Source organism: Macaca mulatta, chromosome 7 (assembly GCF_049350105.2).
Source record: "Macaca mulatta isolate MMU2019108-1 chromosome 7, T2T-MMU8v2.0, whole genome shotgun sequence".
Lineage (NCBI taxonomy): Eukaryota > Metazoa > Chordata > Mammalia > Primates > Cercopithecidae > Macaca > Macaca mulatta.
This window is the reverse complement of record NC_133412.1, coordinates 36,705,233-36,724,295: the sequence shown is the minus strand read 5'-3', so window position 1 is coordinate 36,724,295 and position 19,063 is coordinate 36,705,233. Positions and strand designations below refer to the sequence as shown.

The 19,063-nt window shown below is 45.4% G+C and overlaps 2 pseudogenes; one reads left to right on the top strand and one right to left on the bottom strand.

Annotated features, from left to right (window-relative positions):
- The first annotated feature begins 2,087 nt into the window (after nucleotides 1–2,087).
- On the top strand, nucleotides 2,088–2,918 carry LOC702642 (ribosome biogenesis protein NSA2 homolog pseudogene; annotated as a pseudogene).
- Nucleotides 2,919–14,999: 12,081 nt separating this feature from the next.
- Nucleotides 15,000–15,109, bottom strand: LOC114680046 (small nucleolar RNA U13; annotated as a pseudogene).
- Between the last annotated feature and the right edge of the window lie 3,954 nt (nucleotides 15,110–19,063).

The window sequence follows — 19,063 nt, the reverse complement described above, 5'->3', positions numbered from 1 at the left end:
CCTTGGATATATCCCCAGTAATGGGATGGCTGGGTCAAATGGTATTTCTAGTTCTATATCCTTGAGGAATCACCACACTGTTTTCCACAATGGTTGAACTAGTTTACAGTCCCACCAACAGTGTAAAAGTGCTCCTATCCAGCACCTGTTGTTTGGACAGCACCACATCCTCTCCAGCACCTGTTGTTTCCTGATTTTTGAATGATTGCCATTCTAACTGGTGTGAGATGGTATCTCATTGTGGTTTTGATTTGCATTTCTCTGATGGTGAGTGATGATGAGAATTTTTTCATGTGTCTGTTGGCTGTATGAATGTCGTCTTTTGAGAAGTGTCTGTTCATATCCTTTGCCCACTTTTTGATGGGGTTGTTTGATTTTTTTTAAAGCTCTCTTCAACTCTAACCAGATCTCCACTGCCTGAATTGAAAGAAGACCTTAGGTAAGACTTTCTAGCCAGAGATAACACTTCCATAAAATAACCAGAAGAACTGGGGCACAAAGAGGCTGTACTCATCTGCTTGGACTGCCATAACAAAGCACAGGGTCAGGGTGTCTTAAACAACACAAATGTATTTTCTCACAGTTCCAGAGGCTGGAAGTCCAACACCAACGTGCCAGCGGGATTGGTTTCTAGTGAGACCCCTTTCCCCTGCTTGCAGACAGCCACCTTCTCACTGTCTCCTTGTGTGGCCTTTTCTCTGTCTATGCTTGGGGGTTGGGAGAGCTCGGATGTCTCTCTTCTTTTAAGAACACTAGTCCTATCTAATTAGGACTACAATCTTATGGCCTCATTTAACCTTAATTTCATCTTTAAATGCCAGATCTCCAAATACAGTCATATTGGGGGTTAGGGCTTCAACATATGAATGTGGGGGTAGGAGGTGGGGGGCGGGTAGCACACTTCATAACTGAAGTTCTCAATAAATGTTCAGTGAAGATCTAGGTAAATGAATGGATTTCCCTGGACACCCTGAAACTATCAGAGACCTCTGATGGAGCATGAGGTAAAGACAGTGGCTCAGGCAGAGAAATTATAGACCCATGAACTAAGTAACCTAGAACCTACATAAATCAGTAGCGTTCCTCTACGTCGGCAATAACCCACTAGAAAATGCAATAACAATTAAGACTCAGTTCACTGTAGTAACAACAATCATAATATCTCAAATTTTACCTAGCAAATAATATATATATAAGACCCCTGTGAAGACAATTTAGAAATGCTATTAAAGCATATTTTAAAAGGAATAGAGGATGGGCATGGTGGCTTACACCTGTAATCCCAGCACTTTCGGATGCCAAGGCAGGCGGATCAGTTGAGGCCAGGAGTTCGAGACCAGCCTGGTTAACATGGTGAAACCCCCATCTCTACTAAAACTCCAAAAAAAAAAAAAACAAAAACAAAAACAAAGAAACACCCAAAAAACTAGCCGGGCTTGTTGGCACATGCTTGTAATCCCAGCTACTTGGGAGGCTGAGGCAGGAGAAACGCTTGAACCCGGGAGGCAGAGGTTGCAGTGAGCCAAAATCAAGCCACTGCACTCCAGCCAGGAAGACAGAGTGAGACCCTGTCTCAAAATAAAAATAAAAATAAGTAATAATAATTTTAAATATCCTTCTAGCCAAGCCAAGCACATCGAAGGGACTAAGTAGGCCTGTGAGCCACTAGTTTGTAACTCATGGTGAGTATAATAGGCATGAGGCTTGTTCCTAAACGTAGGGGTGTAGGAGGCAGAAGAATACAAGGAGACCCTCCCCGTCCCACACGCTGTTACCTCTCCACCTCTCTACAGGCAGCTTTCCTAAGGTCCTGGACCTTCAGATCCTTGCTGGAGTTGGAGGCAGAAATGTTCTGGATCTACAAAACAGTTAAGGGATATTAAGGAATATTAAGATAGCCACCTCCCAAACTAGGGCATCCTCCTAACATTATCCACGGCTGATTAGTAACACGTGGGAGAGAAATTTGGGTTTATTACTCTATAGCAGTACATAAAGCAATAGCAAAGTTAATACAAAATCACTTTCCTGTCAGGTCTGCACGGGGTCGGCTCATGGGTCTCTAAGACCTGAAAATTGAGAGCGTTTTCGCACCCCCGCTCCTGGCGGCTCTGCGGTCAACATGCCACGGAACAAATATATTGAATTACGCTGTAAACACTATGGATACTGTTTAGATTACCATGAGGAAAAGAGAAAGAAGGAAAGTCGAGAGGCTCATAAATGTTCAAAGAAGGCAAAGAAAATGATTAGTCTGAAGGCTAAGCTTTACCACAAACAGGGCCATGCTGAGAAAATACAAAGGAAAAAGACTATCAAGATGCATGAAAAGAGAAACACCAAAAAAACAAAAACAAAAAAAGAATGCTGAAAAGATTCCACAGGGAGCAGTACCTGCCTATCTGCTGGACAGAGAGGGACAGTCTCAAGCTAAAGTACTTTCCAACATGATCAAACGGAAACGAAAAGAGAAGGCGGGAAAAGGGGAAGTCCCTCTGCCTAAAGTACGTGCCCAGGGAGAAACAGAAGTATGAAAAGTTATTCGAACAGGAAAAAGAAAGAAGAAGGCGTGGAAGAGGCTGGTTACTAACGTCTGCTTTGTTGGAGATGGCTTTACAAGAATACCACCTAAGTATGAAAGATTCATCAGGCCAATGGGCTTGTGTTTCAAGAAAGCCCATGTAACACATTGTGAACTGAAAGCCCACCTTTTGCCTACCAGTACTTGGTGTAAAGAAGAACTCGTCGTCCCACTGTATACAACTTCAGGTGTTATTACCACAGGTACTGTCATTGAGGTAAATGTGAGCAAATTGGGCCTTGTGATGCAAGGAGGCAAAGTTACTTGCAGAAAATATGCCCAGGTTACCAACAATCCTGAAAATGATAGATGCATAAATGTAGTCTTACTGGTTTGATAGCAATTCCACATATAATTATTGAGGACTACACACCAATTGAAAAAACTGCCATTACTGTGATGTTTCTGAATAATACCAAACAGCCATACACGTCTGCAGTCATCAAGATATTTATTAAATTGTAAACATTAAAATGGAAAAAAATACAAAATCATTATAAAAATAATAATCCTTTAGGACTCTAACTTCAAACATACCTCTTATCTGCAAATATTAGAAAAGATCACTTTCCCTTTAAATGTGCAAAGAGAAAATGTTTCCAGAATAAATCTGAAACCTTTGTAGTCCTTTAGCTGGAAGGATCACCCTACTAAAAATGCATCAAAGAAACACTAATCAAATAACCAGTGAATGTAAAATTATAAACCAACATGTGTATTAAAGGAAAGAAACGGAGGGAATGTGCAAGGACTTTTAACAGACTGGGAGTTTAGATTTCCCCCCTGAAAGCAACTGGCACTGACAACAGAAAGAGACTGGGATTCACTGGAAGAAGAAAAGAGCATTGCAGCTTGGAACAGACCTGAGGCCAAAAGGAGGGCAGAGCATTGGCAAAAGTCAGCCAAGGAGGCTGGAGTGAAGGGAGCAGGGGAAGGAATGACGCCTGATGAAGCAGGAGGGGTGTGGACCTGAGTGATTAGAGCTGTGTAGACTGCAGTTAGCCATCCTAGGGTTTTAAGAGGTGGAGAAGGAGGATCATCATCAGCCTTATGTTGAAGATGATGACACTGGCTATAGTGTGATTCATGGGGTAGGGGGTTCTGAGCCGGTGCAGGGCAACCAGACTTGCAACCACTGCTGTAATCGGGAGAGGATGATAATAGCCTGGACTAGCGTGCGAGGTGCAGTGGATGTGGAGAGGAGTACGCAGAAGTGCAAGCTATTGAGGAGGTAAATTTATTAGACGCGTGAGTGGTTGGATGTGGGCAGGGAGGGAGAGTCCATGCTTGGGCTGACTCCTGGCTTTCTGGCTCCGGCATTGGGATGTCTGCAGACACATTCCCCTAGACAGGAACACTGGAAGAGGAATGAATTGGGGGGCAAGAGCAGGAGTCAGTCTTGGACAAGCTAACTTGGAGGTGCCTTTGCAATCTCCGAGTGAACCTCTGGCCTGTTTCCCAGTTCACGAATCCCTCGCCTCCAACAGTTATGATAAAAATGGCAGGAAGTTAGCTTCTAGGTGTGGAGGAGCAGAAGAGAGACTCGGACAGGGGCTTTTCATTTACCCCCCCACCCTCCCTGGAGCCTCTCTGAAAGAAACTCACTGAAGATACTTTGTTTTTTGGTCTAGTTGAAGGAGAAACTCAAATGTGTTCTGAAAAATAAGTATGGGGCCTTCTTAACAAGGCTATGGCATACTATCCACTTCTTTCCCCTCCTGCCCTGGAGGGAGTGGCTGGCCACTCAATGCTAAACTTAGAGAACCAGCTGCAGCAGGAGGAAAGGAGGAGAGCCAGACCTCTGGGAACATTACTGGAGAACGAGGACTGGCCAGAGCCTTGCATGGGGAGCGAATTCTCCTGCCTCCTGTCTTCAATCGGCCAGAGGCGCAACTTTCAGTTCCCCCATCACGGCACACTTCTTCTCTCTTGTGGCCTCACATGTGCTGCCCCCTCACCAGAACCCCCCTGCCCTTCCTCCTCTCCTACATCCCTTTCATCTGCCTGGGTTCTTGAGCATATTTTATTCAGTGCTTAGATACCATATCTTTCTGGAGGCCTTTTCTGATGTCTCATAGCTGGGTTCAGTGTTTGTGGCAGAGACTGCTAATCATCTACCCCACATCCATTTATCTTGTCTTTTTTTCTTGGTACAAGAACCCCTAATATTGGGCTGAGCGTAAAGTGCTTCGTATAAAGTCTACATTTTCCAATATCTTTTGCAGCTGGATGAGACCATTTGGCTAAACTCTGGCTAGTAACATGAAAGTGGAAATGTTTCCACCTTCTGGGATATGATTTTATAAGGAGAAGACATGCCTTTCTTCCTCTTCCTCTATATGAGTATGATGACTGATTCTTTTCGTTCTTCTTTTTTGTTTCTGTTTTGAGACAGAGTATTGCTCTGTCGCCCAAGCTGGAGTGCAGTGGTGCGATCTCGGCTTACCATAACCTCCGCCTCCCAGGTTCAAGTGATTCTTCTGCCTCAGCCTCCCGAGTAGCTGGGATTACAGGCACACACCACCACGCCTGGCTAACTTTTTGTACTAGTAGAGACGGGGTTTCACCATGTTAGCCAGGAGGGTCTTGATCTCCTGACCTCATGATCCGCCTGTCTTGGCCTCCCAAAGTGCTGGGATTACAGGCGTGAGCCATCATGCCTGTCTGATGGCTGATTTTTTAGTCACCAGCTTGGACTAGGAAGACCTAGACCACACCCTAGAGATGGTGAAGCTTTGCACTAGAAAGAGATTGGATTCATTTCCTTTTTTTTTTTTTTTTGACAGTCGTGCTCTGTTGCGCAGGCTGTAGTGCAGTGGCATGATCTTGGCTCACTGCAACCTCCGCCTCCCAGGTTCAAGCAATTCTCTTGCCTCAGCCTCCTGAGTAGCTGGGGATACAGACACACGCCACCTCTCCCCGATGATTTTTTTTTTTTGGTAGAGACGGGGTTTCACCATGTTAGCCAGGCTAGTCTCGGACTCCTGACCTCAAGTGATCCACCTGCCTCAGCCTCCCAAAGTGCTGAGATTACAGGCATGAGCCACCGCGCCTGGCCTGAATTCATGTTCTAATGACTTTATGGAGCTACTCGGTATTTTGCACTGTTTACCTCTTGCCTTCATTGTGTAAAAGGGAAATCAACTCTAATCCTATGTAATGCACTGTTATTTTGGTTACATGCAGAAAAACCTAATCCAAATTTATACAGTGTTCCTCCCATGTGTTTATTCCTATGAAAATGCTTAGACCCTGCATTACCAATTACTTACCTGAGTGAAAAAAAGTCTGTCTTGCCAGAGTTTACACTCTTGTTCTTATGCAGATAGCTTCAAAGATGTCCTCACCTAACATAACTCATATCTGCAAGTGTTCAGTAAGGAACCAGAAAGCCAGTTATCCAAAGGCAATGCTGTCGAACCACTTCAAATGTTGCTTTCTGGTCTCAGGCTTGATAGTAACCAGGTGATGCTATGGTTAGGATTGTGCTCATTTCTCCTCCAGTGCAAGTTCTATCTCTTGGATGGAATAGTCATTTCATACCACCAATAAACCCACAAAAAACAGGAAGGCAAAAAAAAAGCACGTACAACAAATGTCTTAAAAGTGGTGTCTGCTAGTTGACACATCCTGTGTTGTAGGATTTGGAAAACCAAAAGTAATTTTTAAAATTCTGATGGTTTGGCATTTGGAATACTGAAAGCAATCTGGAAAATCCCGATAGTCCATTTGTGTCTCCATCATTAGCTGAAGAAGCAGATGGTCAGGACAAATTTCAGTAGGATCAGAGGAGTGAGTGTATCCGGTGGATTACCTCACTCCTAGCACCATTAGTGAGGTTGGTGATACACCCTTTAACAGACTCTGCCAATGAATCTGTGTTGATTAATTTACTGTTTTTCCCCAGAATCTTTCCGAGGTCAAATACTGTGTATGACAGTGTTTTATACTTTTATACCAAGTGTTTCTGCCTTAATTGACTCATCTGTAATTGATAGTCTTAAGTATGAGCCAAAATAATAATGGCTAAGAGAAGTACATAACCTGGACAATATCCTAAAAGTCAGAATTTTTTTTTTTTTTTTTTTTTTTTGAGATGAAGTATCGCTCTGTCGCCCAGGCTGGAGGGCAGTGGTGCGATCTTGGCTCACTGCAAGCTCCACCTCCCGGGTTCACACCATTCTCCTGCCTCAGCCTCCCAAGTAGCTGGGACTATAGGCGCCCGCCACCACGCCCAGCTAATTTTTTGTATTTTTTAGTAGAGACGGGGTTTCACTGTGTTAGCCAGGATGGTCTCAATCTCCTGACCTCGTGATCCGCCCGCCTCGGCCTCCCAAAGTGCTGGGATTACAGGCGTGAGCCACCGTGCCCGGCCAAAAGTCAGAAATTTTAAAAAGTTCAAACATTATCCATAGAATACTGTCCAAATATCTGGACACATTTGATAATCTTATAGGATTGAGGTTCCAATTATGTTGGATTTTTGAAGTGTCACGGCCTGTTGGCCAGGCTGGTTTCAAACTTCTGACCTCAAGCGATCCACCCGCCTCAGCCTCTCAACGTGCTGGGATTACAGGTGTGAGCCACTGGACCCCGCCAGGGCTGAAGATTAAATGAGGTAGTGTATATAAAGCACACAGCTGCTATCAATAGGTTTGAGCTATTAGGCAGTGGACTTGAACTCCCTAAAGAGGGACTCCATTTTTTTAAAACTCACACTGTATTCCTAGTACCTACCATAGTGCCTGGCACGTAATAAGCACCCCTCAAATGTCTGATCGATGCTAACTGAAACTATGAGAAGGACCTTGAATGCAAAGAGTTCTTGCTGGGATCCTCCTTTAAGTATAATGCTCCTCTCCTATAAACATAACCCTTCCCTTAGAAGGCTACACAGAGCTGGGCACCATGACTCATGCCTGTAATCCCAGCACTTTGGGAGGCTGAGGTGGGAGGATCACTTAAGCCCAGGAATTGGAGACCAGCCTGGGAAACATAGGGAAACCCTGTTCTTACAAAAAAATACAAAAATTAGCCTGGCACGGTGGCTTGTAACTATAGTCCCAGCTACTCGAGAGGCTGAGGTGCGAGTATTGCCTACGCCCGGGGAGGTTGAGGCTGCAATGAGCCGTGATTGCACTATTACACTCCAGCCTGGGCAACACAGGGAGACCCTGTCTCAAAAAGAAAAAGGAAAATTAAAAAAAGAAAGGAGAAGGAGAAGGAGAAGAAGAAGCCTACACTGGAAAGAATACCAGCCCAGAGTTTATGTGAAAAGGAGATCCCTGACACATTGGTCCTGTGATTCCTGGAGGCTGCTGGGTAGAAGGTTGTTAACCAGAGTAATTTATGCATCATCAGTGACAGGCAAGAAAGAAGGTTTCATACAGCTTGAAGGAGAGAAGTCATTTTATTTGGGCTCCTGCAGTATTATTATTTAGACTCTCATTCATTTTACATCACTTCTCTGATGACTGTAATGAATAAATATTGACAAGTTGAATGATCTGATCCCTGCACTAGAGGGTAAACTTGCATAATCCCTTGTAGACACACTCCGGGGAGTGAGGCTACTTTGTGGAGTTCCTTGCCAGTGTACCTAAGCAAAGGATTCTTTCTTGTTCTAAACTGTGGCATATGATTGTGGTTTTGGAGCTGGAAAAGGAGAATAAGATGGAATATTACGTGGCAAATGAGCTGGTCATTTCGATTGTTGAACATTTTTCTTTTAAGAAGAGTTATTATTACACCCTCTGCTGGCTTAAGGCAGTGAAAGTCCAGGCTGGGCACAGTGGCTCATGCCTGTAACCCCAGCACTTTGGAAGCCTGAGGTGGACAGATTGCTCGGGCTCCTCCCTACTGCCCTCTGATGCGCTCACTCCAGAAGCGGAAGGAGAGAGGCCCTGGGTAGTGAGTCCACCAGACACTCCCAGACCAGCAGAATCACCTCTTGAAGACAGAGACAAGAATGAGTGAAAGAAATGTAGCTAGGAAAAGTCAAAAGGAGATGACAGGCTTTTGAGATGTTTGGAGCGAGTTTTTTTTTTTTTTTTTTTTTTTTTTTTTTTTTTTTCGGAGACGGAGTCTCGCTCTGTCGCCCAGGCTGGAGTGCAGGGGCGCGATCTCCGCTCACAGCAAGCTCCGCCTCCCGGGTTCACGCCTTTCTCCTGCCTCAGCCTCCCGAGTAGCTGGGACTACAGGCGCCCGCCACCTCACCCGGCTAATTTTTTTGTATTTTTTAGTAGAGACGCGGTTTCACCATGTTAGCCAGGATGGTCTGAATCTCCTGACCTCGTGATCCGCCCGCCTCGGCCTCCCAAAGTGCTGGGATTACAGGCGTGAGCCACTGCGCCCGGCCGGAGCGAGTTTTATTCCCTTTCTTTGGATTTGGGGGAAATTATATCGCACAGGCTGACAAGGAGAAAGAGGGAGGGTGGAAATTTTGTCTTTATTCACCCATTTGTCTCTCCAACCTTGAATTTGCATGGGAGCTATGCGGGGGCAGGTGACAAGGGTGTCAATCAAAAAGGATATGTGCCATCAGCACCATTAGTAATAAACCAGGCTGGGCACGGTGGTTCACACTTGTAATCCTAGAACTTTGGGAGGCTGAAGGGGGATGGATCACTTGAGCCAAGGAGTTCCAGTAGCCTGGGTAACATAGGAAGACCCTGTCTCTAAAAAATATTAAAAATTAGCTAGTCACGATGACGCACAACTGTAGTCCCAGCTACTTGGAAGGCTGACGTGATAGGTTGAGCCAGGAGGCTGCTGTGAACTACTATTGTGCCACTGCCTGGGCAACAGAGTGAGACCTCATCTCTAAAAATAAAAATAAAAAATAAGATAAATAGGCCAGGTGCAGTGGCTCACACCTGTAATCCCAGCACTTTGGGAGGCCGAGGAGAGTAGATCCCCTGAGGTTAGGAGTTCGAGACCAGCCTGGTCAACAAGGTGAAACCCCATCTCTACTAAAAATACAAAAATTATCTGGGCATGGTGGTGCACGCCTGTAACCCCAGCTACTCTGGAGGCTGAGGCACGAGTATTGCTTGAAATCAGGAGGCAGAGGCTGCAGTGAGTCACGATTGCACCAGTGCACTCCAGTCTGGGCGACAGAATGAGACCTCATTTCTAAAAATAAAAAAACAACCATCCAGCCATTTGTGCATTTTTGGGTGAGTCCACAGAATGAAAGAGAGAGAGAGAGAGAAAGAGCAAGGAGAGAGAGAGAGAGAAGGAAGGAAGGAAGGAAGGAAGGAAGGAAGGAAGGAAGGAAGGAAGGAAGGAAGGAAGGAGAGACAGAGAAAGAAAGAAACCAGATTTGCTGTATTAGTATGAAGCTACACTCACCTTTGACTAGCTGGAAGCTTCTCTAAGATTGTGGTTAGCAAAAGCTAAGAGCTTCCTAGAGGTAAGATTGAGAAGGTTTTTGTTGAGGCTGTTTTATTGGCTATGTGTGAGCTCTTGGGAGTAATTTGCATAAAACTTATCAGAGTGTATTTTCAAGGTGTGAACCACTAAATTTTCAACATTTAAGATAGGAACCTTGGTCAACCTGACATCTGCCTGCCTAGGTTTTACCATGCACTACCTCCCAAAAGCAATCAGCCAGTTGTGAGGTTAAGGTTTTAGGAAGCAGTTGAGTCTACAAACAGCTTCAGCAACCTGCAATAAGAGGGGTGGGAGTGGGATGTCAGGACCCAGTGGGTGGAGAGGTACGATCCAAGGAGTATGGCTAACAGTAGAGTCAGTGGTTTGGAGTAAGCAGGTCAAGATTGAATGTGTTTCCTCAGCTTTAAAATGGAGTTAATGAGAGTACCAGCCCCAAAAGGCAGTTGTGGTAATTGAATTAGTTAAAGCATGTAGCACGCTCAGCACACTGGTTGACTCATAACGTATTCTCAAGCAATGTGAGCTGTGTTCATCATCACCACCATTATTATCACCATCTTCATCACCGTCATCCTGGCTCTTCTATTTACCAGGTCTGTGACCTGGAGCAAGTTGTGTAACATTTCTAAACCTTGGATTCCTCATCCTTACATTAAAGAAAAAAGATTATCTTCAAGAATATAGTGAGGATGAAATGAAATGAGGCACATAAAGCATCTAACATGATGCTTGGCAAATAGTAGGTGCATGTTGAGTGAGTGTTATTTCCTGTTGGTTTCAATGGCTTTGCTTTATTGATTGATAGTCAAAACCGGTATTTTGGAAGAAAGAATACCAAAGGAAGGAAGACAACAAAGTCCCTGTGATGGGAAAAGTTTACTCGATGGAAGAAACTCTCATGTTTTCGATGAGAGTTTTTAATTTCATTTTTTTGTGTGGTCCCATCGGACATCCCCCTAAGACCTCAGATGTCCTTCAGTTTACAGTTCCACACATTAAGTAGCTTTCATTACTGAAAAAATCAGAGAGGATTGAAGATTTGGGAACATGAATGCGGGGTTGCCAAACTTAGCAATAAAAATGAAGGTGTGCAATATTTTATCTGGCCTAATTTATACATGGATGCCAATTTATCTTCTTGTAAACTCAAGCTAGGATTGACTCTTGTTTTGTGACTTTGTGTGATTTACGATATCCACATTCAAGGGCTTCTCAGCGAAAGAGAGAGATGCTGTAGAATGTAGACTCGGCCGGGCACGGTGGCTCCCGCCTGTAATCCCAGCACTTTGGGAGGCCGAGGTGGGTGGATCATGAGGTCAGGGGTTCGAGATCAGCCTAGCAAAGATGGTGAAACACCATCTCTACTAAAAATACAAAAATCAGGCCAGGCGTGGTGGTTCACGCCTGTAATCCCAGCACTTTGGGAGGCCGAGGCGGGCGGATCGTGAGGTCAGGAGATTGAGACCATCCTGGCTAACAAGGTGAAACCCCATCTCTTCTAAAAATATAAAAATGAGCCACGTGTGGTGGCGGGCGCCTGTAGTCCCAGCTACTCGGGAGGCTGAGGCAGGAGAATGGCGTGAACCCGGGAGGCGGAGCTTGCAGTGAGCCAAGATTGTGCCACTGCACTCCAGCCTGGGCGACAGAGCGAAACTCTGTCTCAAAAAAAAAAAAAAAAAAAAAAGAAGAACGTAGGCTCAACTTCTCAGGAAGACAGTTATCAAGAGCATCTTCTCTCATGAGTCATGTTGGGCCTAAGTATTATAAAGCAAAATGGATCCTGGAGGTTAGGTTCTAGTAAGAAGGCCCTGGGTTAACTTCCTCAAGGCTTCTCTTCATTATTATTTCCTGTTACTATCAATAGAGCACTGCTCACTGTCCTTCAACCCCTACCGTTCCCTTACACCTTCCTTAGCCCTACAATGCCCCTTCTCTTACTAGTGGGAACACTGCACAGTCTCCACAGCCTAAGGGATAGGGGGAGCTATGGCTTCCCTAAGGATGATATTATGAGAACCCAACACAAACCAGGCCTCCTGGGCTCCATTTTGTTCAACTCATAATATTCAGATGTTACATCGTTTCTCTTTCCAAACTCCAATGGCATTTCCTAGTGACTGCTTTTGAAATGAAAATGCAGGTAGCAGAGCAAAGTATCAGATTAATGACCTTTATCTCAAAACCTAGTTTTTTGGTAACAAGAGGAGCAGACTTCAGAGAAAGATCAGGTTATGAACTCTCTGTGACATCTCACTCACTGTCCTTCCCTGAAACCATTTTTTTTTTTTCCTGCAGAGTAGGTCCTAAGATAAGGTGGGGTGTGTGCATGTGTGCGCGCCCCTCTCTCACATTTTCATGTACAATCTTCATACCATTACTAGCTGAGATCATATGGAGTCAGCCCTCATTGCAGACTTTTAGATCCTGGTCTCTAAGGTGGGGTAGGTGAGGCTTCATATCTTCCTTGTTTTCAGCGCATACCTGTCTCCCTCCCAGCCTGGGTCAGGGGGTAGAAGAGGCTGTGGCAGCACATCTCACCCCAAGACATCATGCCCAGCTCCTAAGCCCCTCCCACATCCCTTCCCACTCTGAACTCATGGCCTGTGGAGCTCCTGGATGGGCCCACACTATCTGAGAGGGGCCAGAAGACTTTGGGGTGACACACTTTGTCTGCCTGCCTCTCAGCATGACTGACAGCACCTGAACCATGAATGCAGAGATAGAATGAATGGTGGCCCTTCTCCAAGCCCTTGGTCCTCCTTTTACTCATGCTCTTTGCCTTCCAGCCTGGGGATCAGGAAAGATTTTTTTTTTTTTTTTTTTTGAGACACAGTCTTGCTGTGTTGCCCAGGCTGAAGTGCAGTGGCATGATCTCGGCTCACTGCAAGCTCCGCCTCCCGGGTTCATGCCATTCTCCTGCCTCAGCCTCCCAAGTAGCTGAGACTACAGGCGCCCGCCACCACGCCTGGCTAATTTTTTGTACTTTTAGTAGAGATAGGGTTTCACCATGTTAGCCAGGATGGTCTCGGCCTCCCAAAGTGCTGGGATTACAGGCGTGAGCCACGGCGCCCAGCTGAAAGATTTTTTATTTATTCATTTATTTATATATTTTTTTCCAGACAGAGTCTCACTGTGTCTCCCAGGCTTGGAGGGCAGTGGCATGATCTCGGCTCACTGCAAGTTCTGCCTTCCAGGTTCAAGCAATTCTCCCTGCCTCAGCCTCATGAGTAGCTGGGATTATAGGCAACTCACCATGCCCAGCTAATTTTTGTATTTTTTAGTAGAGACGGGGTTTCGCCATGTTTGTCAGGCTGGTCTCAAACTCCTGACCTCAGGTGATCTGCCCACCTCAGCCTCCCAAAGTGCTGGGATTGCAGGTGTGAGCCACGGCGCTCGGCCAAAAGGTTATTTTTGACCTAATTAGAGAAACCAAAGATTCGTGTGCACATGCTCTGCCTTTGAAGATCCTCCTGCTTAGTCCTCATCCCTGGGCAGAAATCTTCGAGAAACACAGGGGCCTTTGCTTCATGTCAGGAGCTGGCCAAAGGGCACTAAGAGTGAAGGGACCATGGTCTACTGAGCTTCTCCCAAAAACCCTGTTTAGCAGAGGAGGAAGTGGGACAAGTGACCTCTAGAAGTTATGAAATCCATCCCCCTACCTTCTGGCAGCCCTGACAATCAATAAACAGTTCCCTCTCCAAGATGATTTCCATTGGAATTAGAACCTGGAATTTCCTCAAATTGTAGTAGATAATTTGAATTTCTGAACCTGAATTTCCTCAGATCATCTTGGAGAGGGCCTTTAAAGATTACAAATTAGAAATGAACTGTTTGATGTTCTCCTTACTTTTTTTTTGGATAATGCATGGGACTCCAGAATTCTCTGACCAAGTGTCCCCAAGCTTGTCTCCAGACCCAGTGCTGACCTTTTCAAGGTCAGTTCTTCTAAGGGTGACCCAGATGCTGGTGTGTGCAACCCAAACTTAAGGGATCAACAAAGAGTGAGTGTTATGAGGAAGTTGGATATATGGGCTGAGAAGTCCATATGGGAATGCAAAAGATGTATGCTGATGCAAGAAGGGCTGGAGTCGGTAGTGGGAAGAAAAAAGGATGAAGGATGAGGGCCAAAGCTGGGGGCTGGCTCTTCCCATGCCACCATGTTCCAGCAAGAGATTCTGACATCCAGGAATTTAAAATTCCAACCTGGACTTCCAGGTTGTTCTGAAGGTATTTTTGTCAAGGTAGGAGGACAGAACATATTGTATTGAATGATTTGGGAGCTTTATTTGTAACTTTAAAATATTTAGACATCTGGTTTTTAGGCCTCCATTTGTGCTCTTGTCAAGACCTACAATACCCCATGACCTACTCCGCTACCTTCTGGGAGAGAAACCTTCACAGTCCAAATGGCTCAGAGCACAGTCCAGCTGAAACCACATGCTGTACCACCTCACATCTGTCCCGCTCTGCCCTATTTTGGCCCCTAAGAGTGGTTAGATCTTACAGGGCACATCCTATGGCCATGTGTTTTGCACAAGCCCTATACTAGTTTTCTGGTCTGTACCGAGGGCATTAAATCAAATGTAAGAGTTTTGCCCAGCTTTCAAGGACCACTACACTTAACGCAATTGAATTATGGGCCTTGAAGCCTTGCCTGAAAAAGATGAGGTGGTTGGGCTGGGCGCAGTGGTTGACACCTGCAATCCCAGCACTTTGGGAAGCCGAGGTGGGTGGATCACCTGAGGTCAGGAGTTTGAGACCAGCCTGGCCAACATGGCAAACCCTGTCTCTACTAAAAGTACAAAAAAAATTAGCCAGGCATTGTGGCACATGCCTGTAGTCCCAGCTACTTGGGAGGCTGAGGTGGGAGAATCGCTTGAACCCAAGAGGCAGAGGTTGTAGTGAGCCGAGATGGTGCCACTGCACTCCAGCCTGGGTGACAGAGCGAGACTCCATCTCAAAAAAAAAAAAAAAGAGGTGGTTGAAATTTGGCTGACAATCCAACTTTCTTTTATTTTTTCCATGTCAGACGGGTAATGGGCCGACATCATAACAAGGTTTGAGGGAGGCCCACCCATGTCTCACACACAAGCATGAAACCACAGTCATCACACTTAAGAACTACAAAAGGATCGCTGACTCTCTTTTTAAGGAGTGGCACGCGCCAGTGAAGGGAAGAAGGGAGCAATGTCAGGCTCAAGGGGCCACTTGAGGCAGTTTGGGGAAGAAGAAAGGCAGGCAGCAGCTGCTGAGAGGGACTTGGAGGGACAAACAGAAGTGTTTGTAGGTATCCTTAGGGAAATTTTACCATACTTTATGAGAGCTTACCTCACTTTCCCAAAGAAAAGTCAGTAAATGCTACCTTACTCAAGATGGCTGACGGAGCTGGATTTGTTCATTTGTTTTGGAAGAGGGTGACCAGGGTGTGGAAGCAAGTGCAGAGTCTGGCCCAAAGCTGATCTTGAGGTGACAACAGGAGCTGCGGAAGGGCCCATGTGCATTCAGGCTAACTAATTAAATGGAATGTTGGACACCCATTTCTCTTTCTCCAGAGCTGACCATGTAAAGGCTTCAAAGTAGACGCCAAAGTATCTGAAAATGAAACAGAGGCAGCAGCAGCAGGATCACTCAGGCCTTCCTGGAAGATGAACTAAGAGACAGGTGCGCTGCATGCCTGGCCTTGCTCTACTGAAGCCTGTTTTTAGATATCTGCTTTGGTTGTTTTTGTTCTGTTTTTACAATAAAAGGAATTTGTGTTTATTCAACAAAATTTGAAGTGGGCCAGGCAAAGTGGCTTATGCCTGTAATCTCAGCACTTTGGAACACCAAGGTGGGAGGATAACTTGAGCCCAGGAGTTCGGGACCAGCCTGGGCAATATAGCAAGACACTGCTTCAGGACCCTGCTTTTTTTTTTTTTTTTTTTTTTGGATACAGAGTCTTGCTCTGTCACCTAGGCTGGAGTGCAGTGGTGTGATCTGGGCTCACTGCAACCTCCGCCTGCTGGGTTCAAATGATTCTTCTGCCTCAGTCTCCTTAGTAGCTGGGATTATAGATGTGCACCACCATGCCCAGCTGATTTTTTTTGTATTTTAGTAGAGATGAGGTTTCACCATGTTGGCCAGGCTGGTCTCGAACTCCGGACCTCAGGTGATCTGCTCGCCTCGGCCTTCCAAAGTGCTGGGATTACAGAGGTGAGTCAATGTGTCCAGCTTATTATTTTTTAAAAAATGAGAAATGTAGAAAAAGTTAAAAGCAAAAATAAAAATCATCTGAAGTCTTACCATCCAGTATAACCAGGTAAACATTCGTCATATTTCCTTCAAGGCTTTTCTTCCTCTCTACATAGGGTGTGTGTGTGTGTGTGTGTGTGTGTGTGTGTGTGTGTGTGTGTGTGTGTGTGTCAGGGAGAGTAAAAGAGAGATTTTTAACATAATTGGATCCTCTTCCCTTAAGCAGTGTTTTCAAGGCAGCAGGGTTAATGTGATCTTAAAGTACTAAGATGAGTCATCTCAGAATTATTGAGTAACTTCATGAGATTTGGTAAAAACAAGGTTGACTTTCCTTCATCTTGTCATTAACAATTACCTACTCTAATATCCAGCTGCTTTTCTCATGGTCCATACTCAGCAAGAAGGATGGCAAGATTCAAATCTGAGATGCTAAAGTAAGAAATTTAACTAAGGCACTTGCTATTGACTTGAAGACTTAAACAGATTTTTACACCTGAGTCTTTTAGTCACAATAGTCTCACTTCGCACTAAGGTTAAAGAGATAAAAAATCAAGTTAAAGTTAAAGAGTTCAAGAATCAAGCTGAAAGGCTGGGCATGGTGACTCACGCCTGCAATCCCAGCACTTTGGGAGGCCAAAGCGGGCAGATCGCTTGAGCCCAGGAGTTCAAGACCAGCCTGGGCAATATAGCAAGACCCTGTCTCTACCAAAAAAAAATTAGCAGGGCATGGTGGCACACACCTGCAGTCCCAGCTACTTGGGTGGCTGGGGCAGGAGGATCACTTGAGCCTGGGCGTTTGAGGCTGCAATGAGCTGTGTTCGTGCCACTGCATTCCAGCCTGGGTGACAAAGTGAGACTCTGTCTCAAAAAAAAAAAAAAAAGAATCAAGTTGAGGCCAGGCGCAGTGGCACATGCCTGTGGTCCCAGCTACTCAAGAGGCTGAGGTGGCAGGATCACCTGAGCCCAGGGTTCAAGGCCAGCCTGGGAAACATAGCAAGACCCAGTCTCTAATTAAAAAAAAATCAAGTTGAATCATTTGAATCTTCTGGTAAGTCCTGTTCTAAAATATATTAGGACTTGATTTTTGTGGTATAAGTAACTTTGCATTTACTTAGGGATTCTTCTCAAGGATGAATAAGAGATGAGACAGCTCTCCCATATTTGAGGATGGCGTATCAGCAGTATATAAGGAGCAACATAAATTACCTTTTATAATTGAACAGAGACTGGGAAACCAGACTCATTTAGTCACAGTCCCAAAGAGACAAAAGTGAAATCTCAGCTCTTTTTTTCTTAGTGAGTTTGAGAAACTGTCCTGGGAGGAAACATTTCAGTAAATTTAATAATAAGCCTTCATACCCCTGGGTTTTTGCTTATGCTAATCCTTTGTTTTGCTTTGTTCTGTCACCCAGGCTGGAGTGCAGTGGTGTGATCTCGGCTCACTGCAACCTCCGCCTCCCAGGTTCAAGTGATTACAGGCATGCGTCACCACGCCCGGCTAATTTTTTGTATTTTTAGTAGAGATGGAGTTTCTCCATGTTGGCCATGCTGGTCTCCAACTCCTGACCTCAGGTGATCTGCCCGCCTCAGCCTGCCAAAGTGCTGGGATTATAGGTGTGAGCCACCGCGTCCTGCCACTGCTTATGTGAATCGTAAAACCTAGAAAGTCCCTGCCAGAGGCATTTGCACCAGAGTAACTCCATAGTGAGTGAGGGCTAGGAAAATGAGGCTGGGACTTACTGGGCTGCATTCCCATAAAGTTAGGTATTTCTTTTTTTTTTTTTTTTCTGGTTTTTTTTTTTTTTCTGGTTTTTGAGATGGAGTCTCGCTAAGTTGCCCAGGCTGGAGTGCAGTGGCCGGATCTCAGCTCACTGCAAGCTCCGCCTCCCGGGTTTACGCCATTCTCCTGCCTCAGCCTCCCGAGTAGCTGGGACTACAGGCGCCCGCCACCTCGCCCGGCCAGTTTTTTTGTATTTTTTAGTAGAGACGGGGTTTCACCTGGTTAGCCAGGGTGGTCTCAATCTCCTGACTTCGTGATCCGCCCGTCTCGGCCTCCCAAAGTGCTGGGATTACAGGCTTGAGCCACCGCGCCCGGCCAAAGTTAGGTATTTCTAGCCTCTAGATGTTTACAGTTAAGGGCTCAGGTTGTAAATGTTTACTAAGCAGATCCAGACTTGGGAGTGTCCTCATATCCCAGTATCTTGAGAACAAAAGAATTTCTAATTTTGCTTTAAAGATAATAATATCGATTCTCGCAAAATATAGTAATTAAGAAAATTAATCCTTTATTACAAACCCTTGTAGCAGAGCACATCTCCCCATGATCTTTTCTATCCTGTATATAAACAAGCATTGTACCTAGGGTGGACGTGTTCCTCCTCTTACTTTCAGGAATGCCCTACTGTGTCTATGGAGTAGCTGTTCTTTCACCACTTTACTTTCTTAACAAATTTGCTTTTGCCTTGCACTGTGGATTTGCCCTGAATTCTTCCTTGCACGAGATCCAAGAACCCTCTCTTGGCATCTAGATCGGGACCCCTTTCCTATAGCAATCCTAATCCTCCACCTTTCTATTTTTTGGAGACAGGATGTCACTCTGTCACTCAGGCTTGTGTGCAGTGGCACAATCATGGCTACTGCAGCCTCGACCTCCTAGGTTTAAGAGATCCTCCCACCTCAGCCTTCCAAGTAACTGGGAATATAGGCATGTGCCACTGCACTCTGCCATCCACCTGCTTCGGCCTCTCCAAATGCTGGGATTACAGGTGCGCACCACCACACCTGGCCTTCTCCACCTTTCTAAATCAATCTTTACAGCCAGACAGACCAGAGGCCACCACTCCAAGAAGCCCTCTA